Below are 19,466 nucleotides of genomic sequence, written 5' to 3'. Positions count from 1 at the left end.
TATTACATGGGTTGTGTGCGAAGATTACCTCACTTGCGACATTGCTTTCAATGCGGTTATGCCTCTAAGTCGTGCTTCGACACGTGGGAGATATAGCCGCATCGAGGGCGTGACAAGTTGGTAATCAGATCCTTCACCGACCTTAGGAGCCCCCATTGCTTGATCGTTTTTAGTAGCCGAGTTGTATCTAGAAAAATGTTTTGTGTCATTTAGGAATTATATATCGGAGAGTTTAGGAATTCTTTTTACTTCCCAGTCTCCTCATTGCTCTGGTAAGGCATCCTGACATAGAGTTTTGACTCTTCTCTTATCAAATTTCACTAAAAATATTTATTAGGATCACGCGGGTATCTTGGAATCGTCCGATGGTTTTGTGACGAGAACATTGTCTTGGTGCCTCCTGTTAGGGGTTTTGTGGCAGTGTCCCGGGGAGTTGAGCTCCGAGGTGTTGTCGTCACAATTTTATCGTTGCAGTTCTGGAATACCTGAGTTTAGTACGCCGACATCGAAAATCTCTTTTATGCAGTTTGTTGGTGAGATAACCTCGACGCCACCCAGTACTGGGGCGGGAGTTCGGGAGTATTGCCATAACTTGTATAACGGATGCTTTTCGAAGGTTGAGGTAGATGATTTCCGAAGGTTTCTTGGTTATGTGTTGAAGGACGGATACAGCTGGATGTAGGACTTGCTAGTTTTGGGTGAGATATTATGCTTCCCCTGTATCCCCAACACCTGATTGCATAACCGGAAAATTTCGGTAGTTTATAAGTGGCAATTCAAGTAGCTCATAGGATATCTTTCCGACAGATGTATGATATGAAATTGGGGTTCGACGTCTAGTGGTCCGCCTATTCATGGTCGGTTTTACAGTGGTCTCGTTGTGTCTTAAAGATTCCTTGGCTATGCCGACTCGGGGACGCTTCGTATGTCATGTGCACTGCCTTGTACATGATGGTGCTGTACGATCAAGCCCGTGTAGGCCCCACCACGAAAACTTCGGACGAAATCTCTATCGTATGTTTGTTCTGGCTTATTTTGCAAGCCAATCCTTTGTTTTGTTTTTGAGTGTGGTATTCGAGTTGCTTCGAAGTCAAATGTTGATTCCATACCTTTTCCTATGCGGTGTTCTCATACCTCGATGTGAACACTAATCCTTCTTGATCATCGAGTCTGTCTTGTCAATCCTTTTCAACCGGCGTGTTTTCTCTTCAAGTGGATCTGATCTTTTCAACATCCGCAAGATTCAATCTCAGTTATTCTCAATGGTGTTTGTTTCTTCCATTCCAAATTGTCTTTGTTTTTCCCGCCCTCCCTCCCTTGTTTTTCTCCAAGGATTCAGATCTCTTAATCGAGTATCCACCTTATTGATGTGAAGCCTCTCCATTCTTTTCCTTCAATGTTCTTATCTGGTGATTCTCATGAAGATACTAACGGAGCTTCTAGTTCATCATTCTTCGTTTCTTTTATCTTCTCCGGTGGTTGCAAGTCAAGCTTTGTTGATCTTACCCTTTCCTCATTCCAATGCCTTCTCATATCAGTGCACCTCATAATAATTCACTTCTCACTATTCTTTTGTTCCGGCGTGCTCAAGCTTTCTCAAAAGGCTCGTCTTGTCATCCAAGATCCGTTCAACCTAGTTCGAGGTTGTTATCTTATTCAAGTCATTTAATTCAACCGGTGCAATATCTCTTTTCAAGTAATCGCTCAACGGTGTTTCTTTTGAGTGGGCCCTAACCCACAACTCTATTCCCAGGATCTTACCTGACTCTTCTTATTTCCCGGAGATATCCTAAATTCCTTTTAAACTTTGACGCAAGAATGAATTATCATCAGTCAAATGTCCTTCTCCAAGATCTTTCAAATTCATTTCGTCATTGATTCAACTTTTATATTCTTCTTTATTCCGGTGCCTCAACAATTCATGGTGGTGTTTCTCGTCGTAATTCTCAGATTTTGGAGACCGAAGAAGATTTTCTCTCAATCTTGCTCCATTCTCTTCAAGATTCGTGATTCTAGCTTGTTGCCATCCTCTCATAATTGTTTTGATCGTGAGAATTCTTTTCACCTATCCGGAGCATTTCAAGATTCTTTTCAGTTTGCTTCTTCGGAGTCCATCATCTCAGAGTTTATTCATTCTCAGCTTTCAACTATCATTCTCAAATTTTACCGGTGCATCAAGTGATCTCTAATCAGCTCGTGATCTCTTCGCTCTCATGTATCTAAATTCTCTCAAGCGTCTTCGTTCATTTGCTTAATTCCTCCCAGTGTTTCTTTATCTTTTCTTCGTTCATTTTCAATTCTTACGGTGGTTCGTTCAAGATTTCTCTTCCTTATCAATTTATTCGTTGTTTCTATTCTACTGGTGGGTCGTTCAAGACCTTCTCAAGTTTGCGCTATCCTTTCTACGAGAATAAGTTGTGTGCCAAATCCATTTGCTCGTCATCAATTAAATTGGTGAAGGATACGCATAACATAATTCTTATTCTTGTTTCATCAAGTTTATTCAATTTCTTTTCCGAAGTGGTTCATCGTATCACATTCTCAGTTTGAGATGCTTATCTTTTCTTTTCTGGAGTTACAAGCTTTTCTGCATTATCTCGTCGCGAAGCTCCATCTAAATCATTGCAAGGCTTCTCCTTGTGTTTTCAACAACCCTTTCTTTCCGTTTGATCATTCTTTTGTTTACCGGAGTTCTTCATGGAGGTTCTACATGATGGATTCATCAAGGATTTAATTCCTTCTAGAAGTGTTCATCGACAGTCTTTGCTAAGAAGCTCAAGTTTTCTTCATCTTGCTATCCGGAGTGCAATTCTTTCTTCCGTATCATTGGAGGTGGTATTATGTCATTGTTGGTAATTTGAGTTCATTTTTCATGATTCACATGTTGTCAAGAATGAGATATTTTAATCCTTCAATCTCATCGTTGGAGCTATCTTGGGTTATATTTAACCTAAAGCTTTCCCTAAGGATTGTTGCTATCTATGGTGCTCATAATTGACCCAAGTTCTTCTTTATCCTCCCGGTAAAATAGTTTCTCCTCTCTTTGTTCTTATCCAATCTTGTTCCCGTTAGTGGAGAGTTGTCACCTCATAATTTTGAGATGTCTTCTATAAGTCCATATCAAGCTTTTCTTTTCATTGTTGGTTTTCCAACAACTCCGTTCGACCCTTCTCCTAAGGATGCCTTCTCAAACTCTTTTGGCAGAAGTTGGAATTTTCTTCTCATTTCTCCTTTTTCAATTATCTATCTTCTATTCTTCTGTTCCGGAGGCATTGTGATGTTGCTCTCTTTAACCATCATCTCGTTTCATCAAAGATTGTGTTTTTTTCATGATTGTCCATTTAACCGGAGTGTTGTGCCCTTTTGCTCAAGTTCTTTTTGCCTTATCAAGTCTTCATCTCTTTTAACCGGAGTGTCATATGAATTTGTTCTTCCTTGTTCCTCTTCCCTACCGGATTGCCTTCAACTTTGTTCTTCTCCGTTGCTTTCTTTCTGTCTTTTGCTCAACCTCGCAAGGTTCTTTGGTTTCACTCGTTTGTCAAAGAAGCAACTTAGTTTTACCTCTTCTCTCTTCTCTACCGTTTTCCCTCCGGTGCCATTCTAGATCTCGGGACGAGATCCTCTCGTAGTGGTGGAGTGTTGTAACGCCCCGAGACCGACGCTCCAGAAGACTTCCAGCTATTCCGAGTTTCGCCGTGTGTTTCTTTTGTGCTTGCTCTTTTACTTTTGCATTGCATCATGTCATCATGCCATCATGTCATTAACCTTTGCATCTCAACTCAACTAACAAATTGCATAGATGGTTGATCTATTTAAATCGAGGGAAGGGTGACTTCTCTTTATAACATATCGTCCCAATATTAGGGAGCTATATTAAATATTTATTTAATTTGGAAATCACCATAACACACTTGCATATTATCCCCATGTCCAAAAATCGTTTCCTAATCATCTCTTTCTTTTCCTCTCTTATTGTCTTTTCTGCTAAAGATTTGGAGGGAGAAGAGAGAGCCCAGCAGCCTGGCTGTTTTCCTTTCCATTGGGCTGGCCTCCCAAGGCCCACTCCCCAGCTAACCCTAGCGCAGGGAGAGAGCCCATCTCCTCTCCCTCTCGATGCCATCTCTCCCTCGACCCCTTCCCGCACCGCCGCCTCTCCCTTCGTCCCTCCCAGCGCTCGATCCCCTCGCGCTTCTCTCGATCCCGCACGTCTCCCCCTCCTCCTCTTGCGCCACCAGAGGAGACCCTCTCCTCGATCCTCACCCTCCCCTTGGCGCTGTCATGCCGGCCTGCGACGCCACCGCCGAGCTCCACCAGGACCACACCGGCCTCTCCTCCTTCCTCGCCGTGCCTCTGCCTTCGGACGTTGCCAGCGAGCAGCTCTCCTCCTTCGTCCATGGCGGCCGCCGCTCCTGCCAAGTCCCTCGTCTGGATCCGTCAAGCCCCGCCGCCTCCTACTGTTTTCTTCCCTCGCCGGAGCCGCGTCAAGTCACGTTGATGCCCCGCTTCCCCGTCTTTGCCAGCGCACGTCGCCGCCCCGCCGCCTGCATGGCTCCAGCCTGTAGCCGCTGCTCCCTGCGTCGAGGAGTCACCGCGCCAAGTCCCTGTGCCAGGCGCCTCCGCCTCTGCTCCGCTCTGCCTTGCTGCCCCGGCCTCGTCCTCGTCGCCTTGCCGCTCCATGCCCATCGTTGTACCCCCCCTGCTGCTCCCTGCATCAGTCCTAGGGCCGACCCTCACCCCGCAGCCAAGCCGTGCTGTCGCCGCTGCTGCACCTCCAGCCTTTTGTCTTGCTTCTTTTTGGACCAACCAGAATGTCGCCAAGAACCGTACACGGACGCTTCGTCTCCAGGATTTTCGCCAAGTACCTCTACATGCAAACTCGCCAAGTACGTGAACCGGAGGCGCCAAGTTTGACTATGAATGGCTGCACATCCGACCCTGTATTCGAACCTCAAGCGTCAAGTTCCACTACCGTTGTCGTGAATCCGACAAGACCAAGTGTACGACTACAACAAGAACAAGTACCATGATGACCTCCGAAGAACTCGGTTTCACCAAGTCCCACTACCGTCGCCTCCGGAAGCTTCGGATCCGTCAAGTTCCTCGACGACAAGTGCATGACTATGCAGATTGTACCAAGTACCCCTTCGGGTTGACGAGATTGGCAAGTGCGAAACACCAAGTACCACGACGACCATCGACATGTACCCCTACACCGCACCGAAACGCCGAGTACCTCGCCGTGACCCCGAACATCTACGGAAACTTGTGCGACTAAGAACGTGAACGACTACCGTTGCCAAGATCGCTAGTACCACCACCATCGCCGAGGACCGATAGTACCACTACTTCCACTACCGTCGCCACGAGAAGGACTACTTCCCACAACAAACCGTGAATGACTACTTCCGCTATGACTGTCCTGAGAACGTCTACTTCCCCTACACCGCATCGAACTCGAACTGCTCCAATAACGCACGCTTTGAATGTATAACCCCGAGATGACCGCCCGTGAACGAATGCATGTGTGATGTATGAGATGCTCGTGTTTGCACCGTGTCCGAATTGTCACTCGTTTTCCATGCCACTAACCCGTGGGAACCCGGTAGTCGGGATCACCCCACCATCTCTAGCATGTTCCGCGCATCCGCACACTTCTCCTTTGCATCGGTATCTCAATCGAGTTACCAGAACTGGAACGCTATCGTGGCACCGTTATCATTATCGTTGCCGTGGCACCCTTTTTCCTTCCACCACGGTGACAATTGCTTCATAATATGCTCTTATCAACTTATTCATAAATATTGCATAAAACTTGCATGTCATCCGCATCATGATAACAACTTCAAGAATGTTTAAATTGTTGTTTGCATTAATTTACTAATGCATATGGGGATTTACCGGATTTGTTGTTTGCTATATCCGGCCCCATTTAAATTGGTTAGATAGATAATCCCTTTATGTTTCACCTCTTGACATGCTTAACAACATTTAACATTGTTGAGTACCTAACCGGGAGTGAACTAAATAATGGGATGTGGTGTTTTGTCAATATGCATCCCGATGCATATTGAGCTCCACTTAATTTGTAGGATTGTTTGTGCTTTTGCCATGTCATGCTTCTTTAAACCGGACATGCATCATAATTGTTTGTGCATCATGCCATGTCTATGTGGTGGTTGTTTACTATGTTGTCTGCTTCTTTCTGGTGTGCTTCTTCGGGTTGTTTCCGGTAACGTCGCGTTTGTGAGGAACCGTTCAACTACGTCCGTTTGTCTGCTTCATGGACTCGTTCTTCTTCCTTGCGGGATTTCAGGCAAGAGGACCATACCCTCGAAATCACTTCTATCTTTGCTTGCTAGTTGCTCGCTCTTTTGCTATGCCTATGCTGCGATGCCTACCACTTGCTTATCATGCCTCCTATATTGTTGAGCCAAGCCTCTAACCCACCTTGTCCTAGCAAACCGTTGTTTGGCTATGTTACCGCTTTGCTCAGCCCCTCTTATAGCGTTGATAGTTGCAGGTGAAGATTGAAGTTTTGTTCCTTGTTGGAACATGGAGATGTTGTTCCTTGTTGGAAGATATTTACTTGTTGGGATATCACATTATATCTTATTTAATTAATGCATCTATATACTTGGTAAAGGGTGGAAGGCTCGGCCTTATGCCTGGTGTTTTGTTCCACTCTTGCCGCCCTAGTTTCCGTCATATCGGTGTTATGTTCCCGGATTTTGCGTTCCTTACGCGGTTGGGTTATAATGGGAACCCCTTGACAGTTCGCTTTGAATAAAACTGCTCCAGCAAGGCCCAACCTTGGTTTTAACATTCGCCACCTAGCCTTTTCCCCTTGGGAGTCGCACATCCCGAGGGTCATCTTTATTTTAACCCTCCCCCCCGGGCCAGTGCTTGTCTAAGTGTTGGTCCGAAATGGGCAGCCTGCGGGGCCACCTCGGGGAAACTTGAGGGCTGGTTTCACTCGTAGCTTGACCTATCCGGTGTTGCCCTGAGAACGAGATATGTGCAGCTCCCATCAGGATGTCGGCGCATCCGGCGACTTTGCTGGACTTGTTTTACCATTGTCGAGGATGTCTTGAAGAACCGGGATACCGAGTCTGATCGGAATGTCTCGGGAGGAGGTCTATTCCTTCGTTGACCGTGAGAGCTTGTCATGGGCTAAGTTGGGACACCCCTGCAGGGTTTTGAACTTCCGAAAGCCGTGCCCGCGGTTATGGGCAGATGGGAATTTGTTAATGTCCGGTTGTAGATAACTTGAACCTTAACTTAATTAAAATGAGTCAACAGCGTGTGTAACCGTGATGGTCTCTTTCCGGCGGAGTCCGAGAAGTGAACACGGTTGTTGGAGTTATGCTTGACGTAGGTTGCTATAGGATCACTTCTTGATCATACTTTTATCGACCGTGCTTTGCCTTCTCTTCTCGCTCTCATTTGCGTATGTTAGCCACCATATATGCTAGTCGCTTGCTGCAGCTCCACCTCATACCTTTACCTTACCCATAAGCTTAAATAGTCTTGATCGCGAGGGTGCGAGATTGCTGAGTCCCCGTGGCTCACAGATACTTCCAAAACCAGCTTGCAGGTGTCGATGAGTCCATGCAGATGACGCAACCAAGCTCAGGAGAAGCTCGATGAAGATCTTGTCCTTTGTGTTGTTTCGTTTTAGTTGATCAATAGTGGAGCCCAGTTGGGGTCGATCGACGACCTTTGTCGCATTTGGGGTTCTTCTTTTATTTTGGCTCCGTAGTCGGGCCTTGATTGTATTTGGATGATGTAATTCTTTATTCATGTAATTGTGTGAAGTGGCGATTGTAAGCCAACTATGTATCTTTTCCCCTATTGTATTACATGGGTTGTGTGCGAAGATTACCTCACTTGCGATATTGCTTTCAATGCGGTTATGCCTCTAAGTCGTGCTTCGACACGTGGGAGATATAGCCACATCGAGGGCGTGACACATGCCCAAATGAATTTGATGCTCATCTAGTTAACAAGAAAAACCTCAATGCCATGAAAAAAAACCCAGAGTATCTGCTGGAATCAGATTTAAAAATCCAGATCCAACATGAAGATCTATGCTAGATCCCTACAATCCTACATACGTACAACTAGCACGCCCAAGTGAAATTGATGCTCATCTAGTTAACAAGAAAAACCCCAATGTCATGAAAAAACAGAGCAAAAAACAGAGTAATACCTCAGATAGCTCGTCGATGGCATCCTCCTCAAAGTCGCTGCCCTTCCTGCAATCTAGGTCGAACTCCTTTATGGCGTTCTCCTCGTAGAGCTCATCGATTTCGTCATGCACCTGGCGCTTAAGCCTTCTCATCTCCTCCTCCTCCAGATCTTCCCCGACCTTGTGCTCGCTGACGGGTGCCTCGACGGTGCGATGGCAGCGGGAGCAGGCACATCGGTCACTGCACCGCTAGCTTTCGCCGCTACGGCGGACTCGGCCGCTCCACCCACGGCTGTAGCGACGGCAGCAGGCTGCTCTGCTCCGATGGTTGCCTCCGGCTCGTCCGCCACATCTTCACGCCCGCGTTTCATCGTCGGTCAAAGACAGGAGGAGGGAGGCGTAGGAAGGGAGGAGGGAGGCGTAGGAAGGGAGGAGGGTGGTGAGGAAGGAGGAGAGGGTGGTGAGGTGGTGAGGAAGGAAGAGAGGGTGGGGCGGTTCGGGAGAGGACGAGGGTTTTCTACCCGATTTGGGGAAGAAATGCACTGCTCCTGCCTCTTGGAGTTACCGAGGCGCCGCGGGTGCTGATTTGACTTGACACACCCACCCGGCCGTCCCCATTCCACGTGAGGACGTGGCGGTCGTGCAGGCGGAGGCAGTTTGCCATCAATTGCTATCGGTCTCACTAGTGGGTCCCCTTGTCATCCACACCAACCGCTTAAAATAAAGTGATTTTTTCTATATGGATTTTCTAAGGTTTTTGCAACGATAAAATGCTTAAAACACTTCTGACATGTTGTGATGTTTTCGGTAATTAATGGTCTACTCGCTGGGATTATTCCACTGCGTGATGTTTTCTACATGCCAGGTTGTAGTATGAAATGCTAACTGTTCTATATGGTAGTGGCTGGTCTCTAATTGGACCGAAATGTTTAACTAGTATCAATGGTAGAGGCGTTTCGTTGTGCGCCACATCCAACAGTTCACGTAACTAATTATCCAAAGATTAAAGTATCAAACCCTTGGTCACACATAGCAACATTTCGTTCCTAAAAATTAAGGTACTTCCACATTCAAACTAACTAATACTACAAATTCGAAGGAACTACTTAATACATTAACAGCACATAGGGAACTAGCCCTGGTCCAATGGCTTGAGAAAGGACGAACAAAAGCTGAAAGAAGAAGGATCAACCAGTAGTAGCACCATCAGCCTCCCAGCCTCACAACTTCAGCCAGCCTGGTGAACTCCAGGTTTTTTTCCTGCAAAACACACATGGGATGATGGAGGCAAGAAAATAAATATGCCAGGGGTCTTGTCATGGCATCTAATCGCACGGAATGCTAGCACAAATGATGGAGAACAAAACAACCAACCTAAGCAAATTCATAGGAGTTATAGATCCATGGATACCATCAAGAAAAAATGCTCAGTTTTAATTCAGACACAAGACTTGGTGAAAACATGCATATTCATATCAGCAACATTGATATGGCATCTTTGCAAGCTTGGGTCAGTGACTTGTCTTGTGTTTCATGGCATGACAATAATTTTAACAATAAATAGACATGAAATTGACCCAAACTCATGTACAAAGTTAGGCCATATGATGCATGGATTAATTCACAAATAAATGACAAAATGCCAACTTTGTATAGAATTTGCAGTACTGAAATATTTTCAGTGTGTACCGGTGTGTACTGAAACTGCAGTAGTGAAATAATTCAGTGTGCATCGGTGTGTATTGAAATTGTAGTAACGGAATATTTCAGTGCCTACCGATGTGTACCGAAATATTTCAGTGTCTACCACTAGAACATTACAAATTTTGCCTAGGGCAGTACCGAAATATTTCAGTGCCTACCGGTGTGTACCGAAATATTTCAGTGTCCACCACTACAACATTACAAATTTTGCCTAGGGCAATTCCCAAATATTTCAGGCCTACCGGTGTGTACCGAAATATTTCAGTGTCTAGCACTAGAACATTACTAATTTTTTCTAGGGTTCATATGATGTCTAGGGTTCACATACATCATAATCCATCCTCCAAATCCATATACTCAAATATTCACGCAATTCATTGAGATTAAAATGCCATCTAGCATTCACTTTCTGAGCTATTACGATCAGTATCACCACGATGTAAGCACAAGCAGTAGGAAGATGAGGAGTGGGGAAGCTTACTCTAAACATAGCTACCGCCGCCGTTCAGACGAGGAGAGCGGCGAGGGAAGCATGGAGAACGGCAGGGAAGCGAGGTCGCGACCACTGTCCTCCTCATCTTGTGCTTTGGAGTCTCCGGTGACTCGGTTGGAGGCTGCACAATCTGCAATGGCACCTCGTGTTGGGGAACGTAGCAGAAATTCAAAATTTTTCCTACGAATCACCAAGATCTATCTATGGAGAGACCAGCAACGAGTAGAAAGGAGAGTGCATCTACATACCCTTGTAGATCGCTAAGCGGAAGCGTTCAAGTGAACGGGGTTGATGGAGTCGTACTCGTCGTGATTCAGATCACCGATGATCAAGCGCTGAACGGACGGCACCTCCGCGTTCAACACACGTACAGCCCGGTGACGTCTCCCACGCCTTGATCCAGCAAGGAGAGAGGGAGAGGTTGAGGAAGACTCCATCCAGCAGCAGCACAACGGCGTGGTGGTGGTGGAGGAGCGTGGCAATCCCGCAGGGCTTCGCCAAGCACCATGGGAGAAGAGGAGGAGGGAGAGGGGCAGGGCTGCACTAACGAGAGATCAAATCGCGTATGACGGGCAGCCCTATGCCTCACTATTTATAGGGGGAGAGGGGGCTGCGCCCCCCTCTAGGGTTTCCCACCCCCAAGGGGTGCGGCCAGCCCTAGATGGCAAAGGGGGCGGCGGCCAGGAGGGGGAGAGAGGGGAGGCGCCCACTAGGTGGGCCTTAAGGCCCATCTGGACTAGGGTTTGCCCTCCGCCACTCTCCCTTGCGCCTTGGCCCCTTGTGGGGGGCGCACCAGCCCACTTAGGGGCTGGTCCCCTCCCACACATGGCCCACGCAGCCTTCTGGGGCAGGTGGCCCCACTTGGTGGACCCCCGGGACCCTCCCGGTGGTCCCGGTACAATACCGATATCGCCCGAAACTTTTCCGGTGACCAAAACAGGACTTCCCATATATAAATCTTTACCTCCGGACCATTCCGGAACTCCTCGTGACGTCCGGGATCTCATCCGGGACTCCGAACAACATTCGGTAACCACATACAAGCTTCCTTTATAGCCCTAGCGTCATCGAACCTTAAGTGTGTAGACCCTACGGGTTCGGGAGACATGCAGACATGACCGAGACGTTCTCCAGTCAATAACCAACAGCAGGATCTGGATACCCATGATGGCTCCCACATGTTCCACGATGATCTCATCGGATGAACCACGATGTCAAGGACTCAATCGATCCCGTATACAATTCCCTTTGTCTAGCGGTATTTTACTTGCCCGAGATTCGATCGTCGGTATACCGATACCTTGTTCAATCTCGTTACCGGCAAGTCACTTTACTCGTTCCGTAACACATCATCCCGTGATCAACCCCTTGGTCACATTGCGCATATGATGATGTCCTACCGAGTGGGCCCAGAGATACCTCTCCGTTTACACGGAGTGACAAATCCCAGTCTCGATCCGCATAAAACAATAGATACTTTTGGAGATACCTGTAGTGCACCTTTATAGTCACACAGTTACGTTGTGACGTTTGATACACTCAAAGCACTCCTACGGTATCCAGGAGTTACACGATCTCATGGTCAAAGGAAGAGATACTTGACATTGGCAAAGCTCTAGCAAACGAACTACACGATCTTTGTGCTATGCTTAGGATTGGGTCTTGTCCATCACATCATTCTCCTAATGATGTGATCCCGTTATCAACGACATCCAATGTCCATAGCCAAGAAACCATGACTATCTGTTGATCACAACGAGCTAGTCAACTAGAGGCTCACTAGGGACATATTGTGGTCTATGTATTCACACGTGTATTACGATTTCCGGATAATACAGTTATAGCATGAATAAAAGACAATTATCATGAACAAGGAAATATAATAATACTTTTATTATTGCCTCTAGGGCATATTTCCAACAGTCTCCCACTTGCACTAGAGTCAATAATCTAGTTCACATCGCCATGTGATTAACACTCACAGGTCACATCGCCATGTGACTAATACCCAAGAGTTTACTAGAGTCGGTAGTCTAGTTCACATCACTATGTGATTAACACTCAATGAGTTTTATGTTTGATCATGTTTCTTGTGAGAGAGGTTTTAGTCAACGGGTCTGAACCTTTCAGATCCGTGTGTGCTTTACAAATCTCTATGTCATCTCCTAGATGCAGCTACCACGTTCTATTTGGATCTATTCCAAATAACTGTTCTACTTGGAGCTATTCTAAATTGTTGCTCCATTATACGTATCCGGTATCTCTACTCAGAGCAATCCGGATAGGTGTCAAGCTTGCATCGACGTAACCCTTTACGACGAACTCTTTTACCACCTCCATAATCGAGAAAATTCCTTAGTCCACTAGTTACTAAGGATAACTTTGACCGCTGTCCTGTGAGCCATTCTTGGATCACTCTTGTACCCCTTGACTGACTCATGGCAAGGCACACTTCAGGTGCGGTACACAGCATAGCATACTGTAGAGCCTATGTCTTAAGCATAGGGGACGACCTTCGTTCCTTTCTCTCTATTCTGCCATGGTTGAGCTTTAAGTCTTAACTTCATACCTTACAACTCAGGCAAGAACTCCTTCTTTGACTGATCCATCTTGAACACCTTCAAGATCATGTCAAGGTATGTGCTCATTTGAAAGTACCATTAAGCGTTTTGATCTATCCTTATAGATCTTGATGCTCAATGTTCAAGTAGCTTAATCCAGGTTTTCCATTGAAAAACACCTTTCAAATAACCCTATATGCTTTCTAGAAATTCTACATCATTTCTGATGTCAACAACATATACTCATCAGAAATTCTATAGTGCTCCCACTCACTTCTTTGGAAATACAAGTTTCTCATAAACTTTGTATACACCCAAAATCTTTGATCATCATCAAAGCATACATTCCAACTCCGAGATGCTTACTCCAGTCCTTAGAAGGATCGCTGGAGCTAGCATACCTTTTAGCATCCTTAGGGTCGACAAAACTTTTTGATTGTATTGCATACAACCTTTCCTTACGAAAACTAGTAAGGAAACTTGTCTTGACATCCATCTGCCAGATTTCATAAATGCAGCTAATGCTAACATGATTCCGACGGACTTTAAGCATCGCTACGAGTGAGAAAATCTCATCGTAGTCAACTCCTTGAACTTGTCGGAAAACACTTCGCCACAAGTCGAGCTTCATAGATGGTGACATTACCATCCACGTCCGTCTTCTTCTTAAAAGATCCATTTATCTCAATGGATTGCCGATCATCGGGCAAGTCCATCAAAGTCCATGCTTTGTTCTGATATATGGATACTATCTCGGATATCATGGCTTCTAACCATTTGTCGGAATTCGGGCCCACCATCGCTTCTCCATAGCTCGTAGGTTCATTGTTGTCTAGCAACATGACCTTCAAGACAGGATCACCTTACCACTCCGAAGTAGTACGTGTCCTTGTCGTCCTACGAGGTTCGGTAGTGACTTGATCCGAAGCTTCATGATCAATATCATAAGCTTCCACTTCAATTGGTGTAGGTGCCACAGGAACAACTCCCTGTGCCCTGTCATACACTAGTTGAAGAGACGGTTCAATAACCTCATCAAGTCTCCACCATCCTCCCACTCAATTCTTTCGAGAGAAACTATTCCTCGAGAAAGGACCCGATTCTAGAAACAATCCATATTGCTTTCGGATCTGAATTAGGAGGTATACCCAACTGTTTTGGGTTTCCTATGAAGATGCATTTTATCCGCTTTGGGTTCGAGCTTATCAACCTGAAACTTTTTCACATAAGCGTCGCAGCCCCAAACCTTTAAGAAACGACAACTTAGGTTTCTCTAAACCATAATTCATACGGTGTCATCTCATCGGAATTACGTGGTGCCCTATTTAAAGTGAATGTGGTTGTCTCTAATGCCTAACCCATGAACAATAGTGGTAATTCGATAAGAGACATCATGGTACGCACCATATCCAATAGGGTGCAACTATGATGTTCGGACACACCATCACATTATGGTGTTCCAGGCGGTATTAATTGCGAAACAATTTCCACAATGTCTTAATTGTGTGCCAAAACTCGTAACTCAGATATTCATCTCTATGATCATATCATAGACATTTTATCCTCTTGTCACAATGATCTTCTACTTCACTCTGAAATTATTTGAACCATTCAATAATTCAGACTTGTGTTTCATCAAGAAAATATTCTCAACATCTACTCGAATCATCTGTGAAGTAAGAACATAACGATATTCACTGCATGCCTCAGCACTCATTGGACTGCACACATCAAAATGTGTTACTTCCAATAAGTTGCTATCTTGTTCCATCTTACTGAAAACGAGGCTTTTCAGTCATCTTGCCCATGTGGTATGATTTGCATATCTCAAGTGATTCATAATCAAGTGAGTCCAAACAATCCATCTGCATGGAGTTTCTTCATGCGTATACACCAATAGACATGGTTCGCATGTCTCAAACTTTTCTAAAACGAGTGAGTCCAAAGATCCATCAACATGGAGCTTCTTCATGCGTTTTATACCATTATGACTTACATGGCAGTGCCACAAGTAAGTGGTACTATCATTACTATCTTATATCTTTTGGCATGAAAATGTGTATCCCTACGATCAAAATTCAATAAACCATTCCTTTAGGTGCAAGAGCACTTATTCAGGTTTAATACTAATCTTGATGGTAGAGGGAGCGTGCGATGTTAGATCACATCAAACTTGGAAACACTTCCAACACGTATCGTCAGCTCACCTTTAGCTAGTCTCCGTTTTATTCCGTAGCTTTTATTTCGAGTTACTAACACTTAGCAACCGAACCGGTATCTAATACCCTGGTGCTACTAGGAGTACTAGTAAAGTACACATTAACATAATGTATATCCAATATACTTCTATCGACCTTGCCAGCCTTCTCATCTACCAATTATCTAGGGTAATCTTGCTCCAGTGGTTGTTCCCCTTATTACAGAAGCACTTAGTCTCGGGTTTGGGTTCAACCTCGGGTTTCTTCACTGGTGCAGCAGCTGATTTGCCGTTTCATGAAGTATCCCTTCTTGCCCTTGCCCTTCTTGAAACTAGTGGTTTCACCAACCATCAACAATTGATGCTCCTTCTTGATTTCTACTTTCGCGGTGTCAAACATCGCAAATACCTCAAGGATCATCATATCTATCCCTGATATGTTATAGTTCATCACGAAGCTCTAGCAGCTTGGTGGTAATGACTTTGGGGAAACATCACTATCTCATCTGGAAGATCAACTCCCACTCGATTCAAGTGATTGTTGCACTCAGACAATCTGAGCACAAGCTCAACGATTGAGCTTTTCTCCCTTAGTTTGCAGGTTAAGAAAATCGTCGGAGGTCTTATACCTCTTGACGTGGGCACGAGCCTGAAATCCCAATTTCAGCCCTCGAAACATCTCATATGTTCCGCGACGTTTCGAAAACGTCTTTGGTGCCTCTACTTAAACCATTTAACTGAACTATCACGTAGTTATCAAAACGTGTATGTTCGATGTTCGAAACATCCACAAACGTCGTTTGGGGTTTAGCACACTGAGCGGTGCATTAAGGACATAAGCTTTCTACTGATTGCATAATCGCTACTATCAACTTTCAACTATAATTTTCTCTAGGAACATATCTAAACAGTAGAACTATAGCGCGAGCTACGACATAATTTGCAAAGGGTCTTTTGACTATGTTCAGGATAATTAAGTTCATCTTATGAACTCCCACTCAGATAGACATCCCTCTAGTCATCTAAGTGATTACATGATCCGAGTCAAACTAGGCCGTGTCCGATCATCACGTGAGACGGACTAGTCATCATCGGTGAACATCTTCATGTTGATCGTATCTTCTATACGACTCATGCTCGACCTTTCGGTCTCCGTGTTCCGAGGCCATGTCTGCACATGCTAGGCTCGTCAAGTTAACCCTAAGTGTTTTTGCTGTGTAAAACTGTCTTACACCCGTTGTATGTGAACGTAAGAATCCATCACACCCGATCATCACGTGGTGCTTAGAAGCGACGAACTGTAGCAACGGTGCACAGTTAGGGGAGAACACTTCTTGAAATTTTGTAAGGGATCATCTGATTTACTACCGTCGTCCTAAGTAAACAAGATGCATAAACATGATAAACATCACATGCAATCAAATAGTGACATGATATGACCAATATCATTTTGCTCCTTTTGATCTTCATCTTCGGGGCTCCATGATCATCATCGTCACCGGCACGACACCATGATCTCCATCATCATGATCTCCATCATCGTGTCTTCATGAAGTTGTCACGCCAACGACTACTTCTACTTCTATGGCTAACGCGTTTAGCAATAAAGTAAAGTAATTTACATGGCGTTCTTCAATGACACGCAGGTCATACAAAAAATAAAGACAACTCCTATGGCTCCTGCCGGTTGTCATACTCATCGACATGCAAGTCGTGAATCCTATTACATGAACATGATCAATCTCATACATCACATATATCATTCATCACATCCTTTTGGCCATATCACATCACATAGCATACCCTGCAAAAACAAGTTAGACGTCCTCTAATTGTTGTTTGCATGTTTTACGTGGCTGCTATGGGTTTCTAGCAAGAACGTTTCTTACCTACGCAAAACCACAACGTGATATGCCAATTGCTATTTACCCTTCATAAGGACCCTTTTCATCGAATCCGTTTCGACTAAAGTGGGAGAGACTGGCACCCGCTAGCCACCTTATGCACCAAGTGCATGTCAATCGGTGGAACCTGTCTCACGTAAGAGTACGTGTAAGGTCGGTCCGGGCCGCTTCATCCCACAATACCGTCGAAACAAGATTGGACTAGTAACGGTAAGCATATTGAACAACATCAACGCCCACAACTACTTTGTGTTCTACTCGTGCAAAGAATCTACGCAATAGACCTAGCTCATGATGCCACTGTTGGGGAACGTAGCAGAAATTCAAAATTTTTCCTACGAATCACCAAGATCTATCTATGGAGAGACCAGCAACGAGTAGAAAGGAGAGTGCATCTACATACCCTTGTAGATCGCTAAGCGGAAGCGTTCAAGTGAACGGGGTTGATGGAGTCGTACTCGTCGTGATTCAGATCACCGATGATCAAGTGCTGAACGGACGGCACCTCCGCGTTCAACACACGTACAGCCCGGTGACGTCTCCCACGCCTTGATCCAGCAAGGAGAGAGGGAGAGGTTGAGGAAGACTCCATCCAGCTGCAGCACAACGGCGTGGTGGTGGTGGAGGAGCGTGGCAATCCCGCAGGGCTTCGCCAAGCACCATGGGAGAAGAGGAGGAGGGAGAGGGGCATGGCTGCACTAACGAGAGATCAAATCGCGTATGATGGGCAGCCCTATGCCTCACTATTTATAGGGGGAGAGGGGGCTGCGCCCCCCTCTAGGGTTTCCCACCCCCAAGGGGTGCGGCCAGCCCTAGATGGCAAAGGGGGCGGCGGCCAGGAGGGGGAGAGAGGGGAGGCGCCCACTAGGTGGGCCTTAAGGCCCATCTGGACTAGGGTTTGCCCTCCGCCACTCTCCCTTGCGCCTTGGCCCCTTGTGGGGGGCGCACCAGCCCACTTAGGGGCTGGTCCCCTCCCACACATGGCCCACGCAGCCTTCTGGGGCAGGTGGCCCCACTTGGTGGACCCCCGGGACCCTCCCGGTGGTCCCGGTACAATACCGATATCGCCCGAAACTTTTCCGGTGACCAAAACAGGACTTCCCATATATAAATCTTTACCTCCGGACCATTCCGGAACTCCTCGTGACGTCCGGGATCTCATCCGGGACTCCGAACAACATTCGGTAACCACATACAAGCTTCCTTTATAACCCTAGTGTCATCGAACCTTAAGTGTGTAGACCCTACGGGTTCGGGAGACATGCAGACATGACCGAGACGTTCTCCGGTCAATAACCAACAGCGGGATCTGGATACCCATGTTGGCTCCCACATGTTCCACGATGATCTCATCGGATGAACCACGATGTCAAGGACTTAATCAATCCCGTATTCAATTCCCTTTGTCTATCGGTATGTTACTTGCCCGAGATTCGATCGTCGGTATACCGATACCTTGTTCAATCTCGTTACCGGCAAGTCACTTTACTCGTTCCGTAACACATCACCCCGTGATCAACTCCTTGGTCACATTGCGCATATGATGATGTCCTACCGAGTGGGCCCAGAGATACCTCTCCGTTTACACGGAGTGACAAATCCCAGTCTCGATCCGCATAAAACAATAGATACTTTCGGAGATACCTGTAGTGCACCTTTATAGTCACCCAGTTACGTTGTGACGTTTGATACACTCAAAGCACTCCTACGGTATCCAGGAGTTACACGATCTCATGGTCAAAGGAAGAGATACTTGACATTGGCAAAGCTCTAGCAAACGAACTACACGATCTTTGTGCTATGCTTAGGATTGGGTCTTGTCCATCACATCATTCTCCTAATGATGTGATCCCGTTATCAACGACATCCAATGTCCATAGCCAAGAAACCATGACTATCTGTTGATCACAACGAGCTAGTCAACTAGAGGCTCACTAGGGACATATTGTGGTCTATGTATTCACACGTGTATTACGATTTCCGGATAATACAGTTATAGCATGAATAAAAGACAATTATCATGAACAAGGAAATATAATAATACTTTTATTATTGCCTCTAGGGCATATTTCCAACACCTCGTGCACGGTGGGTTCCTGATCCAGTGGATGCTCTACCCTGGATCTGAACGCCCACCACCTCCGTCTGGTCCACTCGCTGGACGAATTGGCCTGCTCCATCGCCCAGAGGAGGATCTCGATCTTGTGAATCGGTTGTGCGGGCGGGGGGCAAAGCTTTGCCCTCTCCTTCTTCGTCAAATTCTTGAGAGTGGCCATTGTCGTCCAGCTCATCTGCCTTGTGTTGTCAAACCAAGAACGGATCTCCCTCAACCTGGCCAACTTGACCTGGTCGCCGCCGGCGATCTGCACGAAGTCGGTGTTCTCGTCGCCGGCCATCGGCTCGATCTGCCGTGGAAGAG

This window comes from Triticum dicoccoides, chromosome 6A (genome assembly GCF_002162155.2).
Source record: "Triticum dicoccoides isolate Atlit2015 ecotype Zavitan chromosome 6A, WEW_v2.0, whole genome shotgun sequence".
Lineage (NCBI taxonomy): Eukaryota > Viridiplantae > Streptophyta > Magnoliopsida > Poales > Poaceae > Triticum > Triticum dicoccoides.
Note: the sequence above shows the minus strand (reverse complement) of the source record.